We start from the raw sequence: 25,317 nt of genomic DNA, 5'->3' as shown, positions 1-25,317 counted from the left end.
TACCTCCTCTCTCTCCCTCTCCTCTCTGCTCCACCTCTCTCTACCTCCTCTCTGCTCCTCCTCTCTACCTCCTCTCTGCTCCCCTCTCTCTACCTCCTCTCTGCTCCTCCTCTCTGCTCCCCCTCTCTGCTCCTCCTCTCTGCTCCTCCTCTCTGCTCCTCCTCTCTGCTCCTCCTCTCTGTTCCCCCTCTCTCTTCCTCCTCTCTACTCCCCCTCTCTCTCTGTTCCCCCTCTCTCTCCCTCCTCTCTGTTCCCCCTCTCTCTCCCTCCTCTCTGCTCCCCCTCTCTCTCTGCTCCCCCTCTCTCTGCCTATATGCTTCCTCTCTACCTCCATTATCTAATGCAGAAGTCCCACAGTCACACACAAGTGGAGGAAGGGGGGACAAGGTAGATGCACAGAGAAAGTGGTGAGGGGGAGAGGGACAGAGGGCGATCAGAGAACACAGGCTAATCTCATCTGTGACTCATATTTGGATGACACCTTTAAATGACATCTTTATACCCCTCAGGAGGGCAACAGGGTGTCATCCACTAAACCACTACGCCACCTCTGTTCCCAGGTTGTTTGATCAATATAGACTCTGTTTTTGGTCAATTCCACATTTGGGAGGGTGTGAAAAATGACATGGCAGCTTTGATTGATGGTGCAGCAAGGTAGAGCGGGAGGAGAGCTGAGTGAGCAGCACTCGGTCTGTGACTTCCATTTAAAAAATCTCCGCAGTTTGAATGATGGGTCACCCTGTCCTAACCACTCAGCCCAATGAACTGTGCTAGCCTCCAACCTCTGAAAGCCTGCAGGCAGCTAGCTCTGACAACAAAGGCACAAACAACCACCCAGTCTGAGCTAACCAGCCACATCAACCCCACCAACCTCCGAATGCTGAGTCGATGGAGGATGCTCTGCAAGTGTGTGTGTGTGTGTGTGTGTGTGTGTGTGTGTGTGTGTGTTTCTCTCATCCCAGTTCCCCCTGTTAGTATCACTTCTGTTCAGTCAGACTGCATGAATATTAAAAGGTTGCAGCCCCAGTTATGTGTGCTTCTGAGTTAATAATAAATAGACTCTAATGATTTAATGGGTTCGCATGTTGACACATCCCATAGGCTTTGGGCCACTTGAGCCACCATACTCTACATACACGCGCTAATGGAGAAAGAGAATGAGGGATCGAAAGAGACAGCAGAGAGAGACAAATGGAAGGAGACGGCAGTAAAGAGGGAAGAGGGGGACATTGGCAGAGTTCCCATTTCATTTTCGAGGTCTTGATCCTCTCTCTCTTTGACTGAACATCTCTAATGCCGTTTCTTCTACATCGCAGTCTCCACATTCCCACTTGATTTCGAATTTGTCACTCTCCCTCGGTCTCTTCTCTTGTTCCCTTGGCTTTTCCTATTTCTCTCTCAATTGCTTTTCTGCCTGCGGTCCACTCCGCCAATCCCCCGCTCTACCTCAGCACCCACACAGATGCACGCAGACTCTCTCTGTGTCAACTTTCATCTTGTGGGTCCTTTCCCAAACGGACCACAAGGCAATATTCCATTAGCTATATTGCCTTTTTTTTACAATTGAAAGTGAGTGCAGCTTCCATTGTCTCCCGTTAGCCCTTCAAAAGCTGCTCGTCATAAACCCACTCCCTTAATAACACCGCCACAAAGAGCAATAACTTCCCTTCCACGTTGAGACAACTTCCTGTGTTTGCCAAGCCAGTATTTCTCGAAAATTCCCTCCTCGCCCCTCCTTTCTTTCCAGACGGAGTGTACGCAGGGACAAATCCACACCCGTATGGTTCCCTATGAGTGTCCTCCACTGAAGCCTTCTAGTTGTCAGACACTTTGCAAAATTGCACATCAAGGTTTCAAGGCGCCACTCTCTCAGTGCTTCTGTATTATTTCAGTAGAACTGTGAGAAGACGCCTGTTACTCAGACACCGCCCCCTCCCCTTCCCAGCTAGATGAGTCGCACAGTGACAGGCCTGTACAATGCACTCTCATAGATGTTCTTTTGATCCACGTTGGTTTTTGCCAATGTGTCACCTGAACCCGACTACACACTGGAGCCTTTTGTGTTTGAGTGTTAACTCTTCACGGCCTCTGAACGCAACAGGAAAGGCAGCAGCCAGACGACCATAGAAACACAACAGACTGAGGTAGAAACAATTAGTGGTTAGACGTTTCATTCCGAAGCCTTGTTAAAATTGCACTCTGGCTATACAAGGACAGAGAGAAGAAGAAGACAAAAACAGCCAGGAGACTCTATTTCAACCCCGGCACAACTGATGATCGTAGTTCATTTCACAAATGAGATGACAGAGCCGGAAGCACAGAGAGGACTTCTCAGTGGCAGGAGGCAACTAGGGAGGGAGGGAGGGATGAACCTGTCCAAGCTGCTGGAGAGACAGGTCTGTGTGCACATGGGCCTGTTTGTACTCGCCACACACACACACACACACACACACACACACACACACACACACACACACACACACACACACACACACACACACACACACACACACACACACACACACACACACACACACACACACACACACACACACACACACACACACACACACACACACACACACACACACACACACACACACACCTCCCAGTGCAGCTTTCTGGAAGGCCATCCACCTGCACCTGATCCAGTCTCATCTTTACACCAAACCATATGTGTGTTTATATGGGACGTATTTAATTCAAGCCTTCCTCTGTTGTTGTGAATGCGGTCTGCTAATGTAATCCAATTAGGTGCGGTCCTCTGCCTTATCTCATTACGTTAAGATCCCCGTGACGGCTCGTCTGTCGCTTAGCGCACATCATCCACTAAGACATGATTGATCGAGGGGTTGAATTGAAGGATTGATTGATTGGTCGGTTGATAGAGGAAATGTCCCCATATGGCTAGTAAAACACAAGTATGGGTTTAAATTCTTTAGAGGTCAGGTGAAGGGCAATCATTTGAGGTAATCCACACACAGACGTCTCAGGGGCGCTATAAAACAGCTGGGACTGGCTGTGGGCTCAGTTACCTCTGAATATCTCTTTAGTCTACACTCGGTCTCCTGTCAATTCCTCAAACTGTGGCTCAGAATGGGTCTCTCTGGAAAATGGTAGAGAAATAACCAGGTATATAGGGTAACCGGTACAGAGGTGGCACCACAGGTTCAAAAGTGTTGTGACAAAATTCGGAAGTGTCTTTTCTGCGGCCTCTAGTTTTCCCTGATCTCGTGACCTGGTAAGGTAAAACTCTGGGTCCTATTCGTAGGCTATGACAAAATATTATTAGTATAGATGGCTTCCCTTTTCATCTGTGCTGTGACTATAGGGCTGAGGTTTTTCTTGTCGGGTGAATTGGAAACACTCCTGGCCTAACGTGGATCAAGGCCTTTCAAACTACCACAAACCTTGTTAATCTTCATTCTGAATCTGATATATATATATATAAAAGCCAAAGACAACTTCAATAGAGAACCTATACTCTGTAGTTTTGTGAACTACTATAGCAGAGCTGAGCAATATGCAAAGAATGTCTTTAAAGGCACAGTGCACTCAAAAATTTGAATTTCTGTGTTTTATATATACAGTATTTACACACTATGAGGTTGAAACAATAGCGTGAAATTATGAAAATTATGATAATGCCCTTTTAGTGTAACAGCTGTTTGAAAAGACTGCCTGAAATTTCAGCCTGTTTTGGTGGGATGGGGTTTTGGCCAGCCTGGTGCCACCACAAATGAGTTAATAGACCAATAAGAAAGAGAGTTACAACCCATTGGGCAAAAACTGGTTTAATCCATGTTGTTTCCATGTCATGTGACGTGTGAAACAATGTGGAAAACTGATAGCATTTGAAAAAAAGTCCTCAATGTAAAGGGAATTTCCTCATTTTTTTCACCCAACTTTGAACTTAAATCCAAAGACATGGTGAAATGTTTTGTTGATTTCACCTTGAATTCACGTTAGTTGACAACTCAACCAAATGTAAATCAAAACTACCTTGAACTGACATCTGTGCCCAGTGGGAAACCTCTCTGCCAATAACAGCTAGTTTGGGGGAGATACTATGTCAACTTGCCCAATAAGAAACGCCTGCTTTCTTTTTCTATGTCTTTCTTTGACATGAACTAATGAACATGTCTTGCCAACGAGTTTGGAGCTGCTGCTTTGAAAGTGGTGCGCCACACCAGATTGAAAAGGTACCGGGGCAAATTCTGTCTCACCTCACACATTTTCCGGCGGCTCTGAACTGTTGGAATCCAAGAAACCATTGTGCTACATTTGCCTCACCTGATTTATTTTGAAAAATGTACTTTGTGATTGGATTAATGCATACTTCTTTCCCAGACACTTTATAACCAGGCACAGGGGAATAAATGATTGATCTACCATTTCCTTCGAAAGAAAACGAAAAATACTTAGTAAATGAGTTTTATGAACACATCCTTTAAGATTTGACCTGTCAGAGCTGTAATCACGCAGCATTCGATCTATATGTTTAACCCAAAGACCTGTAGTTCCCTCAAGGAGTAGAGGAACTGGAAGCCTCACGGGAGAAATCCATGATGCAACTCACAACATCAGAAAACCAACCAAGCCAAATTAGAGCCAACATGCCAGCTCGCCTGTCATTAATTCATGTTGATGATTAAAATAGCGGTCACAAAGAAATCCATCTGATAGGATGGCTGGAAGGCATGCAAACTGTCACACACTTCCACAGAGCCCTGACAGATCCTTTTCTCTCTCTCTCTCTCTCTCACTCACACACACACACACACACACAACAAGTCTTCCTCCCCCTCTATTCATTACTGTATCCACGCTCTCGTCCCTGTGTTTTCATCTTCAGCTTGATCCTGTCTGTCTACTTCATTTTCTTTCTATTTCTACCTCCCTCTAATCTGCTACTGCATTGTGTGTGGCTTTAATATGAAGTGTTGGACAAGCACTGCCCGTAATAATCCCGGATTACACATAGCCATTGAATGCATGTGTGTTACGTGTGCATTTTATACGTGGAAACTCATGTGTTTCCGGGCACAACTGTAAAAATGTGCCGGGGCGGCAGGGTAGCCTAGTGGTTAGAGAGTTGGACTAGGAACCGGAAGGTTGCAAGTTCAAACCCCGAGCAGACAAGGTGTTGAGAATCTGTCGTTCTGCCCCTGAACAGGCAGTTAACCCACTAGGCCGTCATTGAAAATAAGAATTTGTTCTTAACTGACTTGCCTGGTTAAATAAAGGTAAAATAAAAAAATAAGAGAAAGTGTGTGTGATGCATGGTCCTAATCTTGTACTATAATCTTGTCTGCGGCCGCTCTGTATTTCCATAATCTCATGTGTTTGCAATGGCTGGCATCTGTACTTTCATAATCTGGTGGAGAGGTCTGTAAACCCAGCCCTCCAGAAAGCCCAGAGTGATCAGATCAACGTTTCTTTTAAACCTCCAGCCCCCTCACAAACATCAAACCAACCCAAATGTCATGTCCCATTTGCGGAAGAGGGCTCGAACCTATCTCTGGGAATTTGAAATCAACAGTCTGTCAGAATTTTGATATGAAAACTTTGCCACGAAGTGTTGAAATATCATTATCAGAACCAGAAAGAGTCTGTGGAGACCTTTCCTTGACAATACCTTTACAGAGTTGTCTGCAGGTTTGATCAAAGAAACCTAACCATATTTTATGATCTGAAATAAAAGATCCTAGACATTTTCTATACACATAAAAATATTATTTCTTAAAATGTTTGAGCACAAATTTGTTTACATCCCTGTTAGTGAGCATTTCTCCATTGCCAAGATAATCCATCCACCTGACAGGTGTGACATATCCAGAAGCTGATTAAACAGCATGATCATTACACAGGTGCAGATTGTGCTGGGGACAATAAAAGGCCACTCTAAAACGTGCAGTTTTGTCATACAACAACATTGGCATGCTGACTGTAGGAATGTCCACCAGAGCTGTTGTCAAAAAAACGAAATGTTAATTTCTCTACCATAAGCCGCCTCCAAAGTCATTTTACTGAATTTGGCAGTGCGTCCAACCGGCCACACAACCGTGTGTAACCACGCCAGCCCAGGACCTCCACATCTGGCTTCTTCACCTGCTGGATCATCTGAGACCAGCCACCTGGACAGCTGATAAAAAATGTGGGTTTGCACAACCAAATAATGTCTGCACAAACTGTCAGAAATCATCTCAGGGAAGCTCATCTGCGTGCTCATCGTCCTCACCGTGGTCTTGACTGAAGTCGTAACCGACTTCAGTGGGCAAATTTTCACCTTCTATGGTCACTGGAATGCTGGAGAAGTGTGCTTTTCACGGATGAATCCCAGTTTCAACTGTACTGAGGAAAGATGGGGTCATGTGGGCTAGCAGTTTGCTGATGTCAATTTTGTGAACAGAGTGCCCCATGTTGGCGGTGGGGTAAGGGATCAGGCATAAGGCATAAGCTACAGACAACTAACACAATTGCATTTTAATCGATGGCAATTTGAATGCACAAAGATACCGTGAAGAGATCCTGAGGCCCATCATCGCGCCATTCATTCGCTGCCATCACCTCATGTTTCAGCATGATAATGCACAGCCCCATGTCGTAAGGATCTGTAGACAATTGCTGGAAGCTGAAAATGTCCCAGTTCTTCCATGGCCTGCATACTCATCAGACATGTCACCCATTGATCATGTTTGGGATGCTCTGGATCAATATGTACGACAGTGTGTTCCAGTTCCAGCCAATATCCAGCAACTTCTCACAGCCATTGAAGAGTACTGGGACAGCATTCCACAGGTCACAATCAACAGCCTGATAAACTCTATGCGAAGGAGATATGTAGCAATGCATGAGGCAAATAGTGGTCACGCTAGATAATGACCGGTTTTCTGATCCACGCCCCAGTCATGTGAAATCCATAGATTAGGACCTAATGAATGTATATAAACTGAAACTCAGTAACATATTAGAAATTGTTGGATGTTGTGTTTATATTTTTGCTCAGTGTAATTTCTAATCTTTATTAATGAAACATCTCATTATGCTTTTCTTCTTGGTTTTTGTGTGAGTTTTTTTAGTAAGGTCTGATTCTGAATGTATTACAGTACCAGTCGAAAGTTTGGACACACCTACTCATTCAAAGGTTTTTCTTAAATTGTACTATTTTCTACACCGTAGAATAATAGTGAAGACATCAAAACTATGAAACAACACATATTTCTATCTGGCTTCTTCATGCAGTAACCAAAAAAGTGTTAAACAAATAAAATATATTTGATATTCTTCAAAGTAGCCACCCTTTGCATTGAAGACAGCTTTGCACACTCTTGGCATTCTCTCAACCAGCTTCATGAGGTAGTCACCTGGAATGCATTTCAATTAACAGGTGTGCCTTGTTAAAAGTTCATTTGTGGAATTTCTTTCCTTCTTAATGCGTTTGAGCCAATCAGTTGTGTTGTGACATGGACCTATTTGGTAAAAGGCCAAGTCCATATTATGGCAAGAACAGTTCAACTAATCAAAGAGAAACGCCAGACCATCATTACTTTAAGACATGAAGGTCAGTTAATCCGGAAAATTTCAAGAACTGCAGTCGCAAAAACCATCAAGCGCTATGATGAAACGGGCTCTCATGAGGACCGCCACAGGAAAGGAAGACCCAGAGTTACCTCTGCTGCAGAGGATAAGTTCATTAGAGTTACCAGCCATATTGCAGCCAAAATAAATGCTTCACAGAGTTCAAGTAACAGACATATCTCAACATCAACTGTTCAGAGGAGATTGTGTGAATCAGGCCTTCATGGTCAAATTGTTGCAAAAAAACCACTACAAAAGGACACCAATAAGAACAAGAGACTTTATTGGGAAGAAACATGAGCAATGGAAATTAGACAGGTGGAAATCTGTCCTTTGGTCTGAAGAGTCCAAATTTCCGATTTTTGGTTCCAACTGCTGTGTCTTTGTGAGACGCAGAATAGGTTAACGGATGATCGCCGCATGTGTAGTTCCCACCGTGAAGCATAGAGGAGGAGGTGTGATGATGTGGAGGTGCTTTGCTGGTGACACTGTCGTGATTTATTTAGAATTCAAGGCACACTTAACCAGCATAGCTACCACAGCATTCAGCAGCAATACGCCATCCCATCTGGTTTGCGCTTAGTGGGACTATCATTTGTTTTCAACAGGACAATGACCCAAAACACACCTCCAGGCTGTGTGAGGGCTATTTGACCAAGAAGGAGAGTGATGGAGTGCTGCATCAGATGACCTGGCCTCCACAATCACCTGACCTCAACCCAAATGAGATGGTTTTGGATGAGTTGGAGCGCAGAGTGAAGGAAAAGCAGCCAACAAGTGCTCAGCTAATGTGGGAACTCCTTCAAGACTGTTGGAACTCCAGATGAAGCTGGTTGAGAGAATGCCAAGAGTGTACAAAGCGGTCATCAAGGCAAAGGGTGGCTACTTTGAAGAATATAAAATCTAAATATCTTTTGATTTGTTTAACACTTTTTTTTTTATTACTACATGATTTCATATGTGTTATTTCATAGTTCTGATGTCTTCACTATTATTCTACAATGTAGAAAATAGTAAAAAATAAAGAAACACCCTTGAAATAGTAGTTGTGTCCAAACTTTTGACTGGTTCTGTTTGTTGCTGTGTTTTATCAAGAAATGCCTTCTCACTTTTTGTTTTCATCTCGGGAGCATCTAAAATCGTATCCCATTTTGTATGCAAGTCTCAAAACACTTGAGGGTTTCAGAGTCAAAATGCCTTAAGTGCTGAATTACCATTTCAGGCCAACATGCACCACTGATATGCATTTAGGCTAATTATGGAAATATATTCTCACCTCCGCAGCAGCAGTGATGGTTTGGTAATTGTCATCCACCGAAAACAAAGCCCCACTCATTTTCATTGGCAACACTATTTCCCGAAAGTCTTCTTAAAACCAGTGCAGAGGTTTGAAGAATTGTGACTGTAAGTGTGACACACCAATTAAAAATAAACAACCAACAGCAGGTTCTTTTTTTAATCCGACACTTAATCAAAAGTTATTGTGCATTCTTCAAAAGTCGGACTTTCCAGGACCAATTAACCAGGATGGCTGTGGAATAACCTAAAAAGAACTGTGCTGTTGGACTTCAAGGACCCGAGACACTACATGATGTGCAGAATGGCCGGTAGCATGCTAAAGTGATAGGAGCACGTGTTCCTTGTGTAAATTGTTGAATTAAATGGGGCCAATGCTCTAAAGGACTAGACCAGGAGAGCAATGTACACTCTGTCAGGGATTTAGGAGGAAGGGGACGCTCAGCTCAGCTAGTGTGGTCTTAATACACTGACTGCATTTTTATCAACAATTAGAGTACACTGAATCCTGTTAATATAATCCAGTTTCTCAATATGGTGCAGCGTATTGACTGTGGGCTTTGCGTAATATGTATATGTACGCTCCATTGAGTGTGTACGGTATGTGTGTGTGAGAAAAGGGGAGAGTGAGAGAGAGAGAGAGCTGTGTGTGAATTAGTTATGTTCTATATGTACGTCTCTGTGAGTTGGCAAATGTCTGCACTTGTGCTGGCATGTCCACTGTGCCCTACTGGCTGCCAGCTGTCACTGAGTGAGAGAGGAGGATGGAGGAGAAGAGAGGAATCGAGGGAGGGGTGTCAATGTGAGGACACAAACCCTAAGGCTCTCGTTCTCTCTTTGCCTCTTATTTTTTCCCCTTCCTGATGACATAGGCAACATGGCTGCTCAGAGGCAGATACACCAGAGCCTGTCCTTTCCAATGGGAGTAAATTAATCATAGTGGGCAGAGCCAAGCACAAACTAGTGAGATCCTATTGGTGCATTCTAGCATTTATTTGTATATTTCAGTTAGGGAACACCTACTCTGTGAAGTGCGCGTGTGCAATAACTAAATTTGCCCTTGCACTCTTAAACAATTCACTTATAAACAACTTCGGCAAAGGCTAATGTCTACAAAACGCAGTCCACCCTGTTTGTTACAGATTCTAGTTTTGGAAACAGAAAACTGTATGGAGATCAAATCTTTCATCAATGAAAAAATGTGCAGAATGTCGGCCAAAATCCATCTCTCACCATCTTCTCCCACTGCCAACCACTGTGCTTCATCTCATCACCATACAGTACTTGGTAGTGAGTGGGAACGCCAACCGAATGCTTCGGATGGACAAAGAATGGTTTGACAGAAAGTTGCAACTGCCTATTGCTAATGCTAACCATACTGAATAGGAAAGGGGGAATACCTAGTCAGTTGTACAACTGAATGCCTTCAACTGAATGCCTTCAACTGAAATGTGTCTTCCACATTTAACCCAACCCCTCTGAATCAGAGTGGCGCGGGGGGCTGCCTTAATCAACATCCATGTCTTCAGCGCCCAGGGAACAGTGGGTTAACTGCCTTGCTCAGGGGCAGAACGACAGATTTTGACCATGTCAGCTCGGGGATTCGATCCAGCAACCTTCCGGTTACTAGCCTATCGCTCTAACCACTACACTGAGTAGTAATGTAATTAGCATATCATAGTACTGGTAAATGCATATGCTAATGACAACAGTACTGAACATTGAGTAGTAATGTAATTAGGGTGGCTGGTAAATGCATATGCTGATTATACTGTGCGTTCATGTTTGCAGAGGCCCTCAGTAAAGATAATAACAATATACTATCATTATGCACACATTTTCATCACTGTGTTTGCAGAGGAAGTACGTGTTCAACCTCTCTCCGTTAATGTGCCCATGTCATATTCAAATGACTTCACTGAGTAATAAGGATAAACTGCCCAAGAATAAATTTGGCTTCGTTCTCTGTATAAATAGAAAAGCCCAGGATTCTTAAAAAAAGGTTTTGCCTCAAACGACACCAGGAAAACTCTGCCATAATAACCCAGTTTTAAATGGGATGAATTTATACTGAACAAAAAATATAAAACACAACATGCAACAATATCAAAATTACAGTTCATAAGGAAATCAGTCAATTGAAATACATTTACTAGGCCCTAATCTATGGATTTGACATGACTGGGAATAAAGATATGCATCTGTTGGTCACAGATACCTTTAAAAAAAAGGTAGGGGCGTGGATCAGAGAACCGGTCAGTATCTGGTGTGACCACCATTTTCCTCCTGCAGCGCGACACATAGAGTTGATCAGGCTGTTGATTGTGGCCTTTGGAATGTTGTCCCACTCCTCTTCAATGGCTGTGCAAAGTTGCTGGATATTGGCGGGGACTGGAACACGCTGTCGTACACGTCGATCCAGAGCATCCCAAACATGCTCAATGGGTGACATGTCTGGTGAGTATGCAGGCCATGGAAGAATGTGACATTTTCAGATTCCAGGAATTATATACAGATCCTTGCAACATGGGGCCATGCATTATCATGCTGAAACATGAGGTGATGGCGGGGGGATGAATGAGACGACGTGTCACAGTATCTCTGTGCATTCAAAATAGGCCATTGATAAAATGAAATTGTGTTCGTTGTCCGTAGCTTATGCCTGCCCATACCATAACCCCACCGCCACCATGATGCACTCTGTTCACAACGTTGACATCAGCAAACCGCTCGCCCACATGCTGTTTACCATCTCCCAGGATGTTGAAAATGGGATTCATCCGTGAAGAGCACACTTCTCCAGCCTGCCAGTAGTCATCGAAGGTGAGCATTTACCCACTGAAGTCGGTTAGGACGCCTAATTGCAGTCAGAGCAAGACCCTGGTGAGGACGATGAGCATGCAGATGAACTTTCCTGAGAGGTTTCTGACAGTTTGTGACAAAATTATTTGGTTGTGCAAACCCAAAGTGTTCATCAGCTGGTCTCAGATCATCCCGCAAGTGAAAAAAAAATGGATGTGGAGGTCCTGGGATGGCGTGGTTACACGTGGTCTGCAGTTGTGAGGCTGGTTGGACGTACTGACAAATTCTCTCAAACGATGTTGGCTTATAGTAGAGAAATGAACATTCAATTCTCTGGCAACCGCTCTGAATGACATTCCTGCAGTCAGCAAGCTAATTGCACGCTCCCTCAAAACTTGAGACATCTGTGGCATTGTGTTGTGCGACAAAACTGCACATTTTAGAGTGGCACAAGGTGAACATTTGAGAGAAATAAGCTTTTTTGTGCGTATGTCTTGGATCATTTATCTCAGCTCATGATACATGGGACCAACACAGTTGCGTTTATATTTTTGCTCAGTGCATATTCTGAGTCAGAGAGTTAAGCAAGGTATATATTTGCATGAAGAAATCAAGACCCATTCCCAAATGATTCATTTGTTTCTGAGTGCCTCCAACCAGATCCTTGTATACTCCATTTAGGTAAGGAAGGAAGAAAAGAGTGTGATTGATCACTCATAATGGTGCCTGCTGTTCTGCCCCTCAATGGATGAGGCGCTATACTTCTGTCTTAAGTCATTGTCAATACCTGGGGAGTTTTTCTCTGACTTTAAGACCATCCTCCAATAGCCATAAATGATGCATGTGCCCATCGACAGAGAAAAAGACAGAGGTAAAGAGAGAGAGGAGAGACGAAAGGAGGTAGAGCAAATTAGAAAGAGCGAAATGGAGAGGGTAGGCTGATGGGTCCAGTAGAGAGAGGGGGCTCAGGGGGGAACTCAGCCTCTAAAAGGATAGATAAATCATTACACTGCAACTCTAATACATCTACAGGCATTTAGAGCTGCTCTGTTGTGATGGAAAACCTAAGAAGCGCCTAAGCTCGCGCCACATGCGACGTAAAAATGTCAAGGAAAAGCAATCTCACAAAGAATGAGTTCCTCGTTGGGCTGTATCCCTGTTTTCTAAAGCTAAACCGGTGGAGTCAGTGTCAGTCAATCTCCCCGATGTGTTGTGCCAAGTCGAGGAAATAGCACAAATGTCTGATTAAGGGGTGGGACTGACTGAGCAGATGAGATATTGTGTGAGGTTGAAATACAGAGACGGTAATCTTCAAATAGCAAGTGAGCCTAGGGAATCCATCGGATAGGCCTAGTCGCTAAAGAGCTTATTGGTATTTGTCATAATTTATACATTGATATTTTAGTTAGTTGGTTTTAGTCAGGTAATTGTTATCGGTATATTTGGGGTTTTGCTGGCCAGAACATGTGTAAGGGGGATATTGTATAGGTACTATGTGGACCCACTTCATTGAGCCTTTCAACCTTTACTGGCACCCCAGTATAGCCTACCCAAAGGGCCTGATATCACACCTGTCATAGAGGGGAGAATGCCAGAAAAAGAGAATACACAGCAGTATCACTGAAATTTAGTGCCACAACCAAATACATTTTATCCATAGGCTATAGCACCCTGGTTGACTGTCTTATCTGCTGATGTTCTGCATTGATAGCGACACGCACACTGGCACACGCACGCAAACTCAACCACACAAGCAGAATTTGTCACGCACCGGTAACCTACACGGGAAGTAACCACTCTCCCGACCTGTTAGCTCTGCCATTAGCACCTGAATAGGCTAAATGCACGAAATGTCACCTAATTATAACGTTCTATGGGCAATTCAAGTGTGCATTAACTTGCTATTGAAAGTGCATCCATCAATTGGTCCTCTGGTAGGCTATATTCCTTTAGTACGCTATTCATATGAAAGAATCGCTTGATTTTGGGGGAAGCTAACCACATTTACAACCTTTTTTTTACCTTCCACATTAATTTATTTTGTGGATGTTTACCTTCCAAACAAGTTTTGTGCATTTAGTAGGCCTACTTTAGACAACACTGTAGTTTTGACTTGTTAGACGATCTGCACGCAAGCCTCACCCAAACTAATCCACAATGAAGTACCAAACTAGACTACTGACAATCCTCCCCTGGCGAAACGATCAACATTCACCTTACCTCTATAGCAGTCGTCCTTTGCTCCGTTTTCTTTCTTCCGAGCCTGATAAAAGGCGCCACTTGGAGCATTGTTCGGGCAATTTGCAGGTTCCTCCCGATGCCTTCCAGAAGCAGACGAAAATACAATATCGCCCTTGCTGAATTGTAGTTCCAAATTAAAGTCGCCAGCGCAATTTGAATGCGTGGATCAGTCACTCACTCAGCATCATTATAATAATGTGCTGCCAAGGCTATCTCCCTCTCTCTCAGCAGCCTACCCCCCTCTGCCTTTTTCAATATCCTCCCGCTGCGACATAGCTAGTCTACAGTAAATGTGCAATTAACCCGAAATAAATTAAATATGCCGACAGCTGGACCGCTGACGAACTTGTGCGTTAGGTTATAATAATTTGTGATTCCTCCTTTTGCTTCTTTACTGCCTATGTTATTTTCTTCTATGTTCTCATCATCCTCTATTTTTCTAAGGAATAAATTGCGCTGAAACGTGATTTATTTCCCCAAATTGCTCGTCATCTCTCTGCGCTGACGCTCGCTGGTAAGCGTTTCGGGGATGTAGGGGACAGAGAGAGAATAGGATGGGAAGTGGTGCTGAAGGAAAGCAAAAGCGGCTCTGCTGTCGCGAGGAGAGGGGGACTCAAAGGAGAGAGGTGACTTCTCAGCATGCCTTCGAGGGAGAGTGAAGAGTGCTTTTGACAAAGCCCATGTTCTGTGCCTGAAAACAGATGTGACTATCGCACACACACATACACACACACACACACGAAAAGGCATGCAAAATGTCGTGAATCATATCCATGTCTCTAGTTTTCTTTCACATAGACGCAGATGAATAAAGCGCAAGGTAGCACAAACCTCTGGCCCACACGCGTTTGTACTTGAGTAAAGTTTGCATCTGCTATTTTCAAAAGGAAATTACAAAAAAAATAAAAACAAAAAGCTGAAAACATACACACCATAATATCTTGTTATTTCTAACCACAGCAATGCCTTATTTTTTCCTTGATAATAAAGCACAAACTTCACATTGTAAACTAGCTTTCACATATCTACAGAGGAAGGAAGAAAGGAAAGGTGCAGTTTGAGAGCATTGGAACAGGACAGGTCCCTTGTGGATGATGAATGTGGATGATAGATTCCCCACCATGGCGGTCAGTCAGAGCTTGAAGAGGGTGTTTTTGAGGTTAATAGAGAGGTTGGACATATTTTGCAGTCCTCTGATTGGGTTGGACCTCAGAACACCGAAGACTCTGTTTGGCTCACCAGGTGGGCTGAGCTTTCGAGTAAAGTGTATGTTGTGAACCCCACAGGTGGCAGCATGCTCACACAGCAATTTTATTGAATTTTTGTTGCAGTTGAATGAACGCTTCAATACCTGATACATTGCCAGCGGTAGATGTGGGCCATGTTTTTATTTGCACGGTGCCACTGCTATCAGAATCCTTGTGGAATCCTTCTTTCCCCATTGGGAATCAAACGTAATCCCATTAGACCCTATGGGATTCTTGCAATCCTATAGAATTTGTGTCACCTCTATCAGAATCCCAATGAACTACTTTTTTCCTATTGTAAATCAAAAGTAATCCCATTGAACTACTTTTTTCCTATTGTAAATCAAAAGTAATCCCATTGAACTACTTTTTTCCTGTTGTAATCCGATTGGAAAACTGGAAACAGACATTTTATGAGACTCCTTGTTTCCACAAATCTAGGATAAAGACAGTATCACCAACCTTAAGATAAGGTTGGTCGACAATTCTCTGTGCTACACCAAACAGTACCTGTCCGTACTCCCAGTAATGATACCAAACCTATTTAGTTAAATCCCATTATCTGGTGTAAAAATCTGTAGCCAGGTTCAACATCATTGTGACTTTGTTGCTGTGGTATCTATTGACGACCATCCAGCCCAGACAGTGTGACTGCATGTTCCTGCTTTCAACTTGAGACGGGGCAGTTTTGATGCAATTTGTCTGGAAATAGGATGCGTAGCGTTCCTAAAAATGTCCTTAGGGCATATTGCATGCATACTGTTACTGCTGGAGACTATGACTAATTTCCTGTAATAGAACGTCATCAGATATATTCATGAATAATTACAGAGCTGACCATTATTATGCAACATTGAAATACAATAATTCATATTAACAGTTTAAGGGATTTAATATGCATATAATTACAGTTAGTAGGATTGAATGCTCTGGTTGTTCTATGCAATTGAAACTAAGTATGAGGAACTTGGTTTCAACATGGTTTTAACCCTTTATGGCATAGTAGAGTCACGATGGGACACTGTATGTAGAGACGTTCAGACACATCAGCCTGTTTGCCTGAGTGATTATATAAATGCATTTGTCTCTTCTCCTCCCTCTTTCTTTCTCTCACTGTTTGCTTGTTTCTCTCTGCAGTAGGAATGCATACGGGAGGAAAAGAGAGAGGAAAAGAAAAGATTCGCTGTGGCACCGTTTTATTTCTCCTTCCTCCTGTTATGTCAGAACTTAAAGAGTGGACTTGACAATGCAAGCAATTAAGCTGAGAGCGGTAGCAGCAGCAGCTGCAGAGGGAGGAGGAAAAGATGGATGGAAGAACGGAGGCTAGGACTTATAAATATTACATCACAGGAACATTTTGGTAATAGTCTCAATGGGCATGTAAAAAAAGGGAGAGAAAGAACGAGAGAGACAGACACACACACACACACACACACACACACACACACACACACACACACACACACACACACACACACACACACACACACACACACACACACACACAGAGAGAGAGAGAGGGAGAGAGAAATTGACACAAGGGCCTGAACAACAAGACCCAATATAATTGTCTTACATAAAGCTAAGTGTAAATAAAGACAGTCCCATGGTTTAGCTATGCTAAAGCTATTTCTGAAAGAGTACATGTAAATGCTAAATCTGCACACTGTTGAGTACATTCAGACCCTCAGTCCATGCTGTGAGATGGTGTTCCATGTCCAGGGTAATAGCAGCATCTTATGTCATCATCTTCCTCTCTCCCTCTTACTCAGTCTGTACTTTTGCCCTCTGTCTCCATCTTCGTCGCTCCTTTCATTCATTTCAACCATATTTTTTTACCACTTGTCAGTATTGCTGTGACAGAGTGAAGGGGGAAAAGAGAGGTGCCACCAGAGACAGATACATCTCCATCCTCTCCATAATTAACTTGGTTTCAGTGGCTATCCTTTAGGCCTCGCCGTTGCCATAGCTACCCCATCCCCAATTTTTTTCATCTGTGTGTCTGACTGTGTATGTGCTTGGATACTCCCTGTCTCTATCACCCCCCCCCCCCCCCCCCCCCCCCTATTTTGATTCCTGTCACACAGACACAGAAAACTCACTTGCACATACACACCAACATACTTGTAGCCACCAATCATTTTAATAAGGATTCAGAACACATCAAACCCAAGCCTAGTCTTTGGACTCATGTAGTTTTGAATCTCTGCAAAGCTCCAGTAGGTCAGTGTCTACCTCAGCCTATTATACACTAGGTCGTGTTTGTCTGCACATGGGCTTTTGAACTACACTAGATCATAACTTCAAAGTAAAATACAAATGATCGTGATAGTATTATTGCCCATTGATGTCATTTGTTTGTATGAATCTGTGTATACAATCTCACTATCTTCTCTCTGGTGTCTAGGTTACATAATGTTGTGCATTTCCATACAAAGGGTCCATAGTGGCCACGGTGGCTATGCAACAAAATGACATCAAAAGGACGACACTAGATAGAGGATGATGTCAGTCCATTTTATTTCCATCTCTTTCATGTACCCAACTCTACATCTCATCTGTGGTTTTGTTAAAGGAAGTGTTCACCAGGGGGGTGGAGGGTTACAGAGGCTGGGAATCCAATCAGAGCACCAGATACACAGCTGTTGAACTAGTCGCTGATTGGCTGGCAAAGGTACAGCAATTATGTGGATGGCTAGATTGGGAAGTAAACCAGGGGGTCTTGATTACGGCAACACCCTTCCTCCCTGTCAAGGGACCTTTAATGACCACAGTTAGGACATCTGAACGACATTTCTAAAGGACATGCTGTACAGCCAGTAGGGCTGATAGTGAGTATCAAACTCTGCATGAATAGTGTATATTAAAGCAAGTGTGGTCAATGATCCATGTGCTACACTACATGACCAAAAGTATGTGGACACCTGCTCGTCGAACATCTCATTCCAAAATTATGGGTATTAATATGGACTTGGTCCCTCGTTTGCTGCTACAACAGCCTCCACTCTTATGGGAAGGCTATCCACTAGATATTGGAACACTGCTACAGGATTGCTTCCATTCAGCCACAAGAGCATTAGTGCATGGACCTCGCTTTGTACACAGGGGTATTGCCATGCTGAAACAGGAAAGGGCCTTCCCCAAACTGTTGCAGCAACGTTGGAAGCACAGAATTGTCCAGAATGTCATTGCTGTAGAGTTAAGATTTCCATTCACTGGAACTAAGGGGCCTAGCTCGAACCATAAAAAAAAAAAAAAATAGCCCCAGACCATTATTCCTTCTCCACCAAATGTTACAGTTGGCACTATACATTGGGGCAGGTAGCGTTCTCCTGGCATCCTCCAAAACCCAGATTTGTCCGTCGGACTGCCAGATGGTGGCAAGCTTTACACCACTCCAGCCGACACTTGGCATTGCGCATGGTGATCTTAAGCTTGTGTGTGGCTGCTCAGTCATGGAAACCCATTTCATGAAGCTCCCAACGAACAGTTCTTGTACTGGCGTTGCTTCCAGAGGAAATTTGGAACTTGGTAGTGGATGTTGCAACCATTGTTGCTCCTAGACATTTCCACTTCACAATAACAGCACTTACACTTGACCGGGGCAGCTCTAGCAGGGTAGAAATATGACCAACGGACTTGTTGGAAATGTGGCATCATATGACGGTGCCACGTTGAAAGTCACTAAGCTCTTCAATAAGGCCATTCTACTGCCAATATTTACCTATGGAGATTGCATGGCTTTGTGCTCAATTTTATGCACCTGGTCAGCAATGGGTGTGGCTGAAATACCTGAATCCACTAATTTGAATGGGGTGTCCACATACTTTTGTATACATAGTGTATCTGTACTTCTATGTATGTCACAGTTACTATGTGGCTCGCTCTGCTCTCTCCCCTCTTCATTTTATTCTGTTCCTTTAGCATGCGTACTGGTAGGTTCTACACATGGCTTTGCCTGAGGTGCAAGGATGATGGTGTGTCTGATATGGCAAACCCAGGTGCCTGGCTATATAAATGTGCATTAGCAATGAATGAACACATATCATGGGAGTAGACAAGCTTTCAACAAGCACTCTATTTGTACCTGCGGGTTTTATGTGTGTGGGTTTAGAGTATTTGTAGGTTTGAAAGAGAGAAAGAGACAGAGCATGTGTGATGCATCTGTGCAGCAGCGACTTCTTTTGTGTGTCATGTAAGTGTAATTTATGAGTGTAACGCACCGCTGTGTAAATATGAATTAATAGTGGAGTGTTGACTCAGTACTCTTTGGGGTGTTGTGTGTGTGTGTGTGTGTGTGTGTGTGTGTGTGTGTGTGTGGGGGGGGGGGGGTTAAGTGCCTTGCTGTGTGCTAATCAATAAAATAAAATGTTATTGGTCGCGTACACGTTTATACCAGTGATAAATCTGCGCTGCTAATTCCTACTCATCAAAACCCATCCCTCTCCTCCTCCTCCACCACCTCCTTTGCTTCTGCCTCTCATTGACCTTCTCACTTATATTTATCTTAGCCTGTCAACTTAGTTTTGCCAATAGAGCAACAAACCATGTCCCAAAAAATATTGAGAAATTCCTCTAGACAAAGTGTATGTTCTCCACTTCATTATGTCGAAACTCTCATTTGGTAAATTGGTGAAGGGAAGCTATGTTTATTGGACTTGCCTTACATCCTGGCATGTTTGGCTACTGCAGAGATGCTGTTGCAATGGCAGATGCGTTTGTATTTATTCTGCTGCGGGGAGTTTGTCTTTGGAACCCAGTGGTGGGAATAGTGAACACTGGCCTGGTAAGACAGTGAGTCAACTCCTTGAAGAGGCATCCAAGAGCACACTGCTCTCTTTCAGGAGTGATATCTGGGAGGCAGTACCTATGCAATTTGGCACTGCAGGCTTTTTGAACACAGTGCGTTGACACTATTTGTGTCTATGTTTGCGATGGTCATTGTCAGTAACTGTGACCATATGTTTCAAAGCGAGCTCTGTTTCAGTTCCTGGCGTTACTGTGGCCTATTGTATAGATTTCTGTTTCCATTTGTGACTCAGACTCTTGTTGTGCCTCAGAGGTTTTGTGATCAAGTCACATTTACAGACCGTATGGGCTTTCTAGTTAGATGTCGTACTAAAAGCCCATACACATTCCATTCTGCCCATATATCTATGCAAGCAAACTCACTGACGGAGACCGTATGAGTATTCTCTGTTCAGAGGGGAAAAGATCAGCATTTGAACTGACGTTTCTATTGATGGAACATGTACTTTATCAACAACACTAGTTTCAGTAATGCCTTGATGGTTACTGGTCATGTACCTGGAGACAGAGTGAAAAGTACATCATCCCTACATCCCCCGCTCTCTTTCTCATGTCCTCCTGGGTTTTGCTGAGAGCAGACAAGCATAGAACCTTGGTGTTAATTATTGAGGGACAGAGAGAGAAGAGAGGAGATCATTTCCAAGGGATACAGTATGCCTGATGAAGCGAGAGAGAGGGGATGGGGAGTGAAAGGTAGAGTGGGAGGAAAGAGGGCCAGTCTGTGAGAGAGACAGAGTGGAGTTGTGATAAAACATCAGTAAAAGTCAGCAAGACATGTTGGCACCGACAGCCAAACTATTCAGACAATAGCAATGTAGAAAATATGCAGAATATATATATACATGCCGGGTTTCTAAATAAGGTCTCACAACTGGTTGCAGGCTCCATGCCTTGTTGGCTACTTAGTGCTTGGCCTATTTGCACCTGCTAATGAGCCTGTGTGTATGGGTTTATATATATGTGTGTGTGTGTGTGTGTGTGTGTGTGTGTGTGTGTGTGTGTGTGTGTGTGTGTGTGTGTGTGTGTGTGTGTGTGTGTGTGTGTGTGTGCTCATTGTGCCTATGTGAATCGGAGGTGTAGGATGTGTGTGAAACAGAGAAGCCCATGATCCCGAAGACTACCGCTGCTCTCGCACTGGCTCACTGAGAGCCACACTGCACAACCCCTCAATCAACTCTAACATGTCTGCTCTCTCTTCCTTTCTCTCCCTCCGTCCTCTACACCCCACAGGTCCCTCGCTCGCTGTTTCCCCCTAGATAATCTCTCTCTTCCATTTTATAAACATTTTTTTTAACATGACCAATTGTATTTGTTGCTCTCGTCCAGTTATGTTGTCTTTCTTCTTGCTCTCACTGCAGTGTGGATGTTTCCTCATCCTTGCCATGCTTATACCCCTGTGGTTTTGTTCACATACACTGAAAAAAAAAATGAAGGTTCTTAAAATGGCTCTTTCTCAGCTCTTATTAAGGTTCTTTGGAGAACTCTTGCCCGATAAATAACCTTTGAGTTAAGTATGGGGTCCTTAGACGTTGCATCTACGGTTCTTCAGAATTCTAAAAGGTTCTTGAAATTTGTGGAAGCCTGCAAATGTGTCCCTTTCCTAGCACACAGCAAAATGGCCAGTGTTAACTAGTGTTGATTTCTCAGCGAAACATTTCTAGCATTGATTCAGTAGTTAAATTAACACTGTGGTGTAAAAGAACCCCCGTGTTGGCGTTAATAACCAAAGTTGAACTAAAACCACGCCCATCATTATCATATTTTCCAGCATGCAGGTTGATTTTGTATGTACATTGATTGATTGATTAATCTTACGCTACTCAGATATAAATAACATACATGTTTCTAAACTATTCCTATCTGTACTTAATGCACCCATTACTGAAATGGTTGTTCCAGTTTATATGTTTAAGGTAGTCTCATATCTTATTCTTCCCAATCCGGCAGTCATTCTGAATGCAGGTTGCAGGTGAATACAAATCCAAAATGTTGAATATCCTCACTCTGGCTGGAATCCAATAGTAATTATACATCACTTTGCAAGCCAGCATAATGTGACTTGCAGGCCTGGTGTGGCCTGTTAAACTGTGAGTTTCATGCCACTGCATTAAGGTATAACTAGGCCCTTAAATGAAGGCTTTATTAAATATGTATAGTGTTGTCTTTAGTGATGGGAAGTTCAACTATTTTTACTGACTTGGATCTTTCCAACTCGTTCAGTCAAAATGACAAATTATTTATAAAAGTGTGCATCAAACAATACACTTTTGTGATTGCTAGGCATTCAAATAAGATTAGTTCTTGATACCTTTGAAACAAGGTATATTTGCGGCCGCAGCCGGACTAGATTGTTGAACAATTTTTGTCAGAATGCAATTGCTTGACTGCGGTGAGGGAGATTAGCACAATATCGTTTGCGAACTGCAGCAGCCCAGCAAAACGAATTATTCGCTATGGAGTTCGAGCTTGTTAAACAGGCTATAGGTTTTGGTTCTACAAAGCTTTGTCCATCGATAATGTTAAATAATCAATTAATTGCATTAATTCTTGCACCTTGCGATCAATTAATGTATATGATCATATATTTTTATTCTCTATGCTGCCTGCATGATCCATTTTTATTTCCTTATATATGTTAGTCTGGAGCTGCTGAGCCGGTGACTTGAATTAATGAGTCACTAGAAAACAAAAACATGACTCTCAGGTCAATAAAAAGAGTTGTGAATCGTTCGCGAACTGCACATTATTAATTGTCTTAATTTTTACGACACCATATTCACTTATGATCTCTCTTCTGAAGGCGACAGGACTGGAAATGAATGAACACAACAACCATGTCTCTGTCACTAGCAAACACGGTCATGGGTGGTACTGGTAACTGTAAAATAGACTCGAAAGGCACCCTGGGAAACATGCAAGTAACATGCTGACCAAACCACACACGCAAGTTGTTTGTTCACCCACACCAGGTTGAAACACACAGGTTGAACCAATTATATTAATTTGGGTTCAGGTCAAAAGGCATGAAACATTTATAGCAATGTAGCTGGCTAGCTAATTTGTCCTGGGTTGTTATTTTACCTGAAATGCACAAGATCCTCTATTCCGACATTGAATCCACAGATAAAACGGTACACCGAATTCTCCTCCTTCCTTCAGGCTTCTTTTTCTTCTTTGGACTTTATATGGCAGTTGGCAACCAATTTTACAACATTACTACACTGGCCAAGAATTGGTTCTTAACTGACTTGCCTAGTTAAATAAACTGACCAGAGTGTGGACCTGAGTTCATCTTTCAATCACCCATGTGGGTATATGCTCCTAAAAACCAATGAGGAGATGGGAGAGGCTGGACTTGCAGTGGTGTTGAGCGTCACAAATAAAACCCATTTCTATTTTAGCGCCTGTACACAGATTGAATGTGTACATTTATTTTGCACATGACACGAGTGGTGTGGTCAGCGTGAAAGGCTTAAAACCATACAGCCGTGCTATTCAAATCCGGTCCTGGACGGCCAAAACATTTCTGGTTTGGGATTTTCTTATGGTTCCTTGAAGAACCATCCCATTTATGGTTGGTTCTTCAGAGACCCTAAAATGGTTTCTCTATGACATAGCTCTCAATAACCTTATTTGGCTCTAGCTTGCACCTCCATTTTTAAGAGTGTACTACATCAACCCGTCCTCATCTTATCTCTCCCTCAAGTCTTCGTGGTGTCTGCCCCTTTAGTCAGCCTGATGGAACTATATCCTATTTGATTGGCTGTCATCATTATCCTTTTAGTGTGAGTGACATGAATAATCCTCTCTTTGATTACTGATTGAGGATGCTCAAGCCCTTTGGTTCCTGCCTGATTATATCAAACTATGATTCTACCTGCAGGGCAGCAAAGTTCAATTGCACCCCCTCAAAAGAAATGTGCCTGGCCAATCACAGTAAAAAGAAACACATCATAAATGTTACACTTTAAATATATATATATATATATATATATTTCACCTTTATTTAACCAGGTAGGCCAGGTGAGAACAAGTTCTCATTTAGAACTGCGACCCGGCCAAGATAAAGCAAAGCAGTGCGACAACAAACAACAACACAGAGTTGCACATGGAATAAACAAACGTATGGTCAATAACACAATAGAAAAAAATCTATATACAGTGTGTGCAAATGAGGTAAGATTAGGGAGGTAAGGCAATAAATAGGCCGTAGTGGCGAAGTAATTACAATTTAGCAATTAAACACTGGAGTGAATAGATGTGCAGAAGATGAATGTGCAAGTAGAGATACTGGGGTGCAAAGGAGCAAAACAAAAAAAAATACAATATGGGGATGAGGTAGTTGGATGGGCTATTTACAGATGGGCTATGTACAGGTGCAATGATCTGTGAGCTGCTCTGACAGCTGATGCTTAAAGTTACTTGACATGGGGCTCAGTTTCCTCTCTTTGGATCCCATGAATGTCTGGCTAGACCTACACAATGCAGTAGCCCTCTTTTCCATAAGCAGTGAGGACACAGCTGTTGTTAATGTGTGTAATATTGATATTATGAATCTGTGCCTTTTATTATGACCTCAAAATTATTCAGCTCTCGTTTACACTCAACAACAAGATAAACAAAGTTAGTGAATAAATCTACTATCCAATCCCCACTCACGAGGCCCGAGTCAGTTCCCCCTTCATGTTCTTCCCCCACTGCCCTCTCTTTCCCTCCTATCCTATTTATTCCCTCATCCCTCTCTCTCTCTCCTCCGTCTCTCAGTGGGAGTGTGCAGTAATTACACAGTCAGACTGTGTTTACAGATGAAAAAGCTATTTAATTTATTCCAACAGTTAGCAGTAATTCCCCACTTTAATTTATAGCTCCCCCACCCCAGGGAGAGAGAGGGAGAGGGAGATGGAGAGAGAGGGAGATGGAGAGAGCATACACTGAGTGTTCAAAACATTATGAACACCTGCTCTTTCCATGACATAGACTGACCAGGTGAATCCAGGTAAAGCTATGATCCCTTATTGATGTCACCTGTTAAATCCACTTCAATCAGTGTAGATGAAGGGGAGGAGACGGGTTAAAGAAGGATTTTTAAGCCTAAAAGACAATTGAGACATGGGTTGTGTATGTGTGCCATTCAGAGGGTGAATGGGCAAGACAAAATATTTAAGTACCTTTGAACAGGGTATGGTAGTAGGTGCCAGGCGCACTGGTTTGTGTCAAGAACTGCAACGCTCCTGGGTTTTTCTGGTGCCAGAAGTCAACATGGGCCAGGATCCCTGTGGAACACTTTCGACACCTTGTAGAGTCCATGCCCCGACGAATTGAGGCTGTTCTGAGGACAAAG

The 25,317-nt window shown here is 43.1% G+C and overlaps 1 protein-coding gene across 2 annotated transcripts in view; it reads right to left on the bottom strand.

The window, feature by feature from the left end:
• The window catches only part of LOC110534006 (leucine-rich repeat transmembrane protein FLRT1), a 37,701-nt gene extending 22,944 nt beyond the window's left edge, over positions 1–14,757 (bottom strand). For both annotated transcript variants that reach the window (XM_021618624.2, XM_021618625.2), the window contains exon 1: positions 13,900–14,757. The gene's annotated coding sequence lies outside the window, so the exon portion shown is untranslated. The remainder of the gene's footprint in view (positions 1–13,899) is intronic.
• Between the last annotated feature and the right edge of the window lie 10,560 nt (positions 14,758–25,317).

This window comes from Oncorhynchus mykiss, chromosome 10 (assembly GCF_013265735.2).
Source record: "Oncorhynchus mykiss isolate Arlee chromosome 10, USDA_OmykA_1.1, whole genome shotgun sequence".
Taxonomy (NCBI): Eukaryota; Metazoa; Chordata; class Actinopteri; order Salmoniformes; family Salmonidae; genus Oncorhynchus; species Oncorhynchus mykiss.
This window is presented reverse-complemented; position numbering and strand designations above follow the sequence as displayed.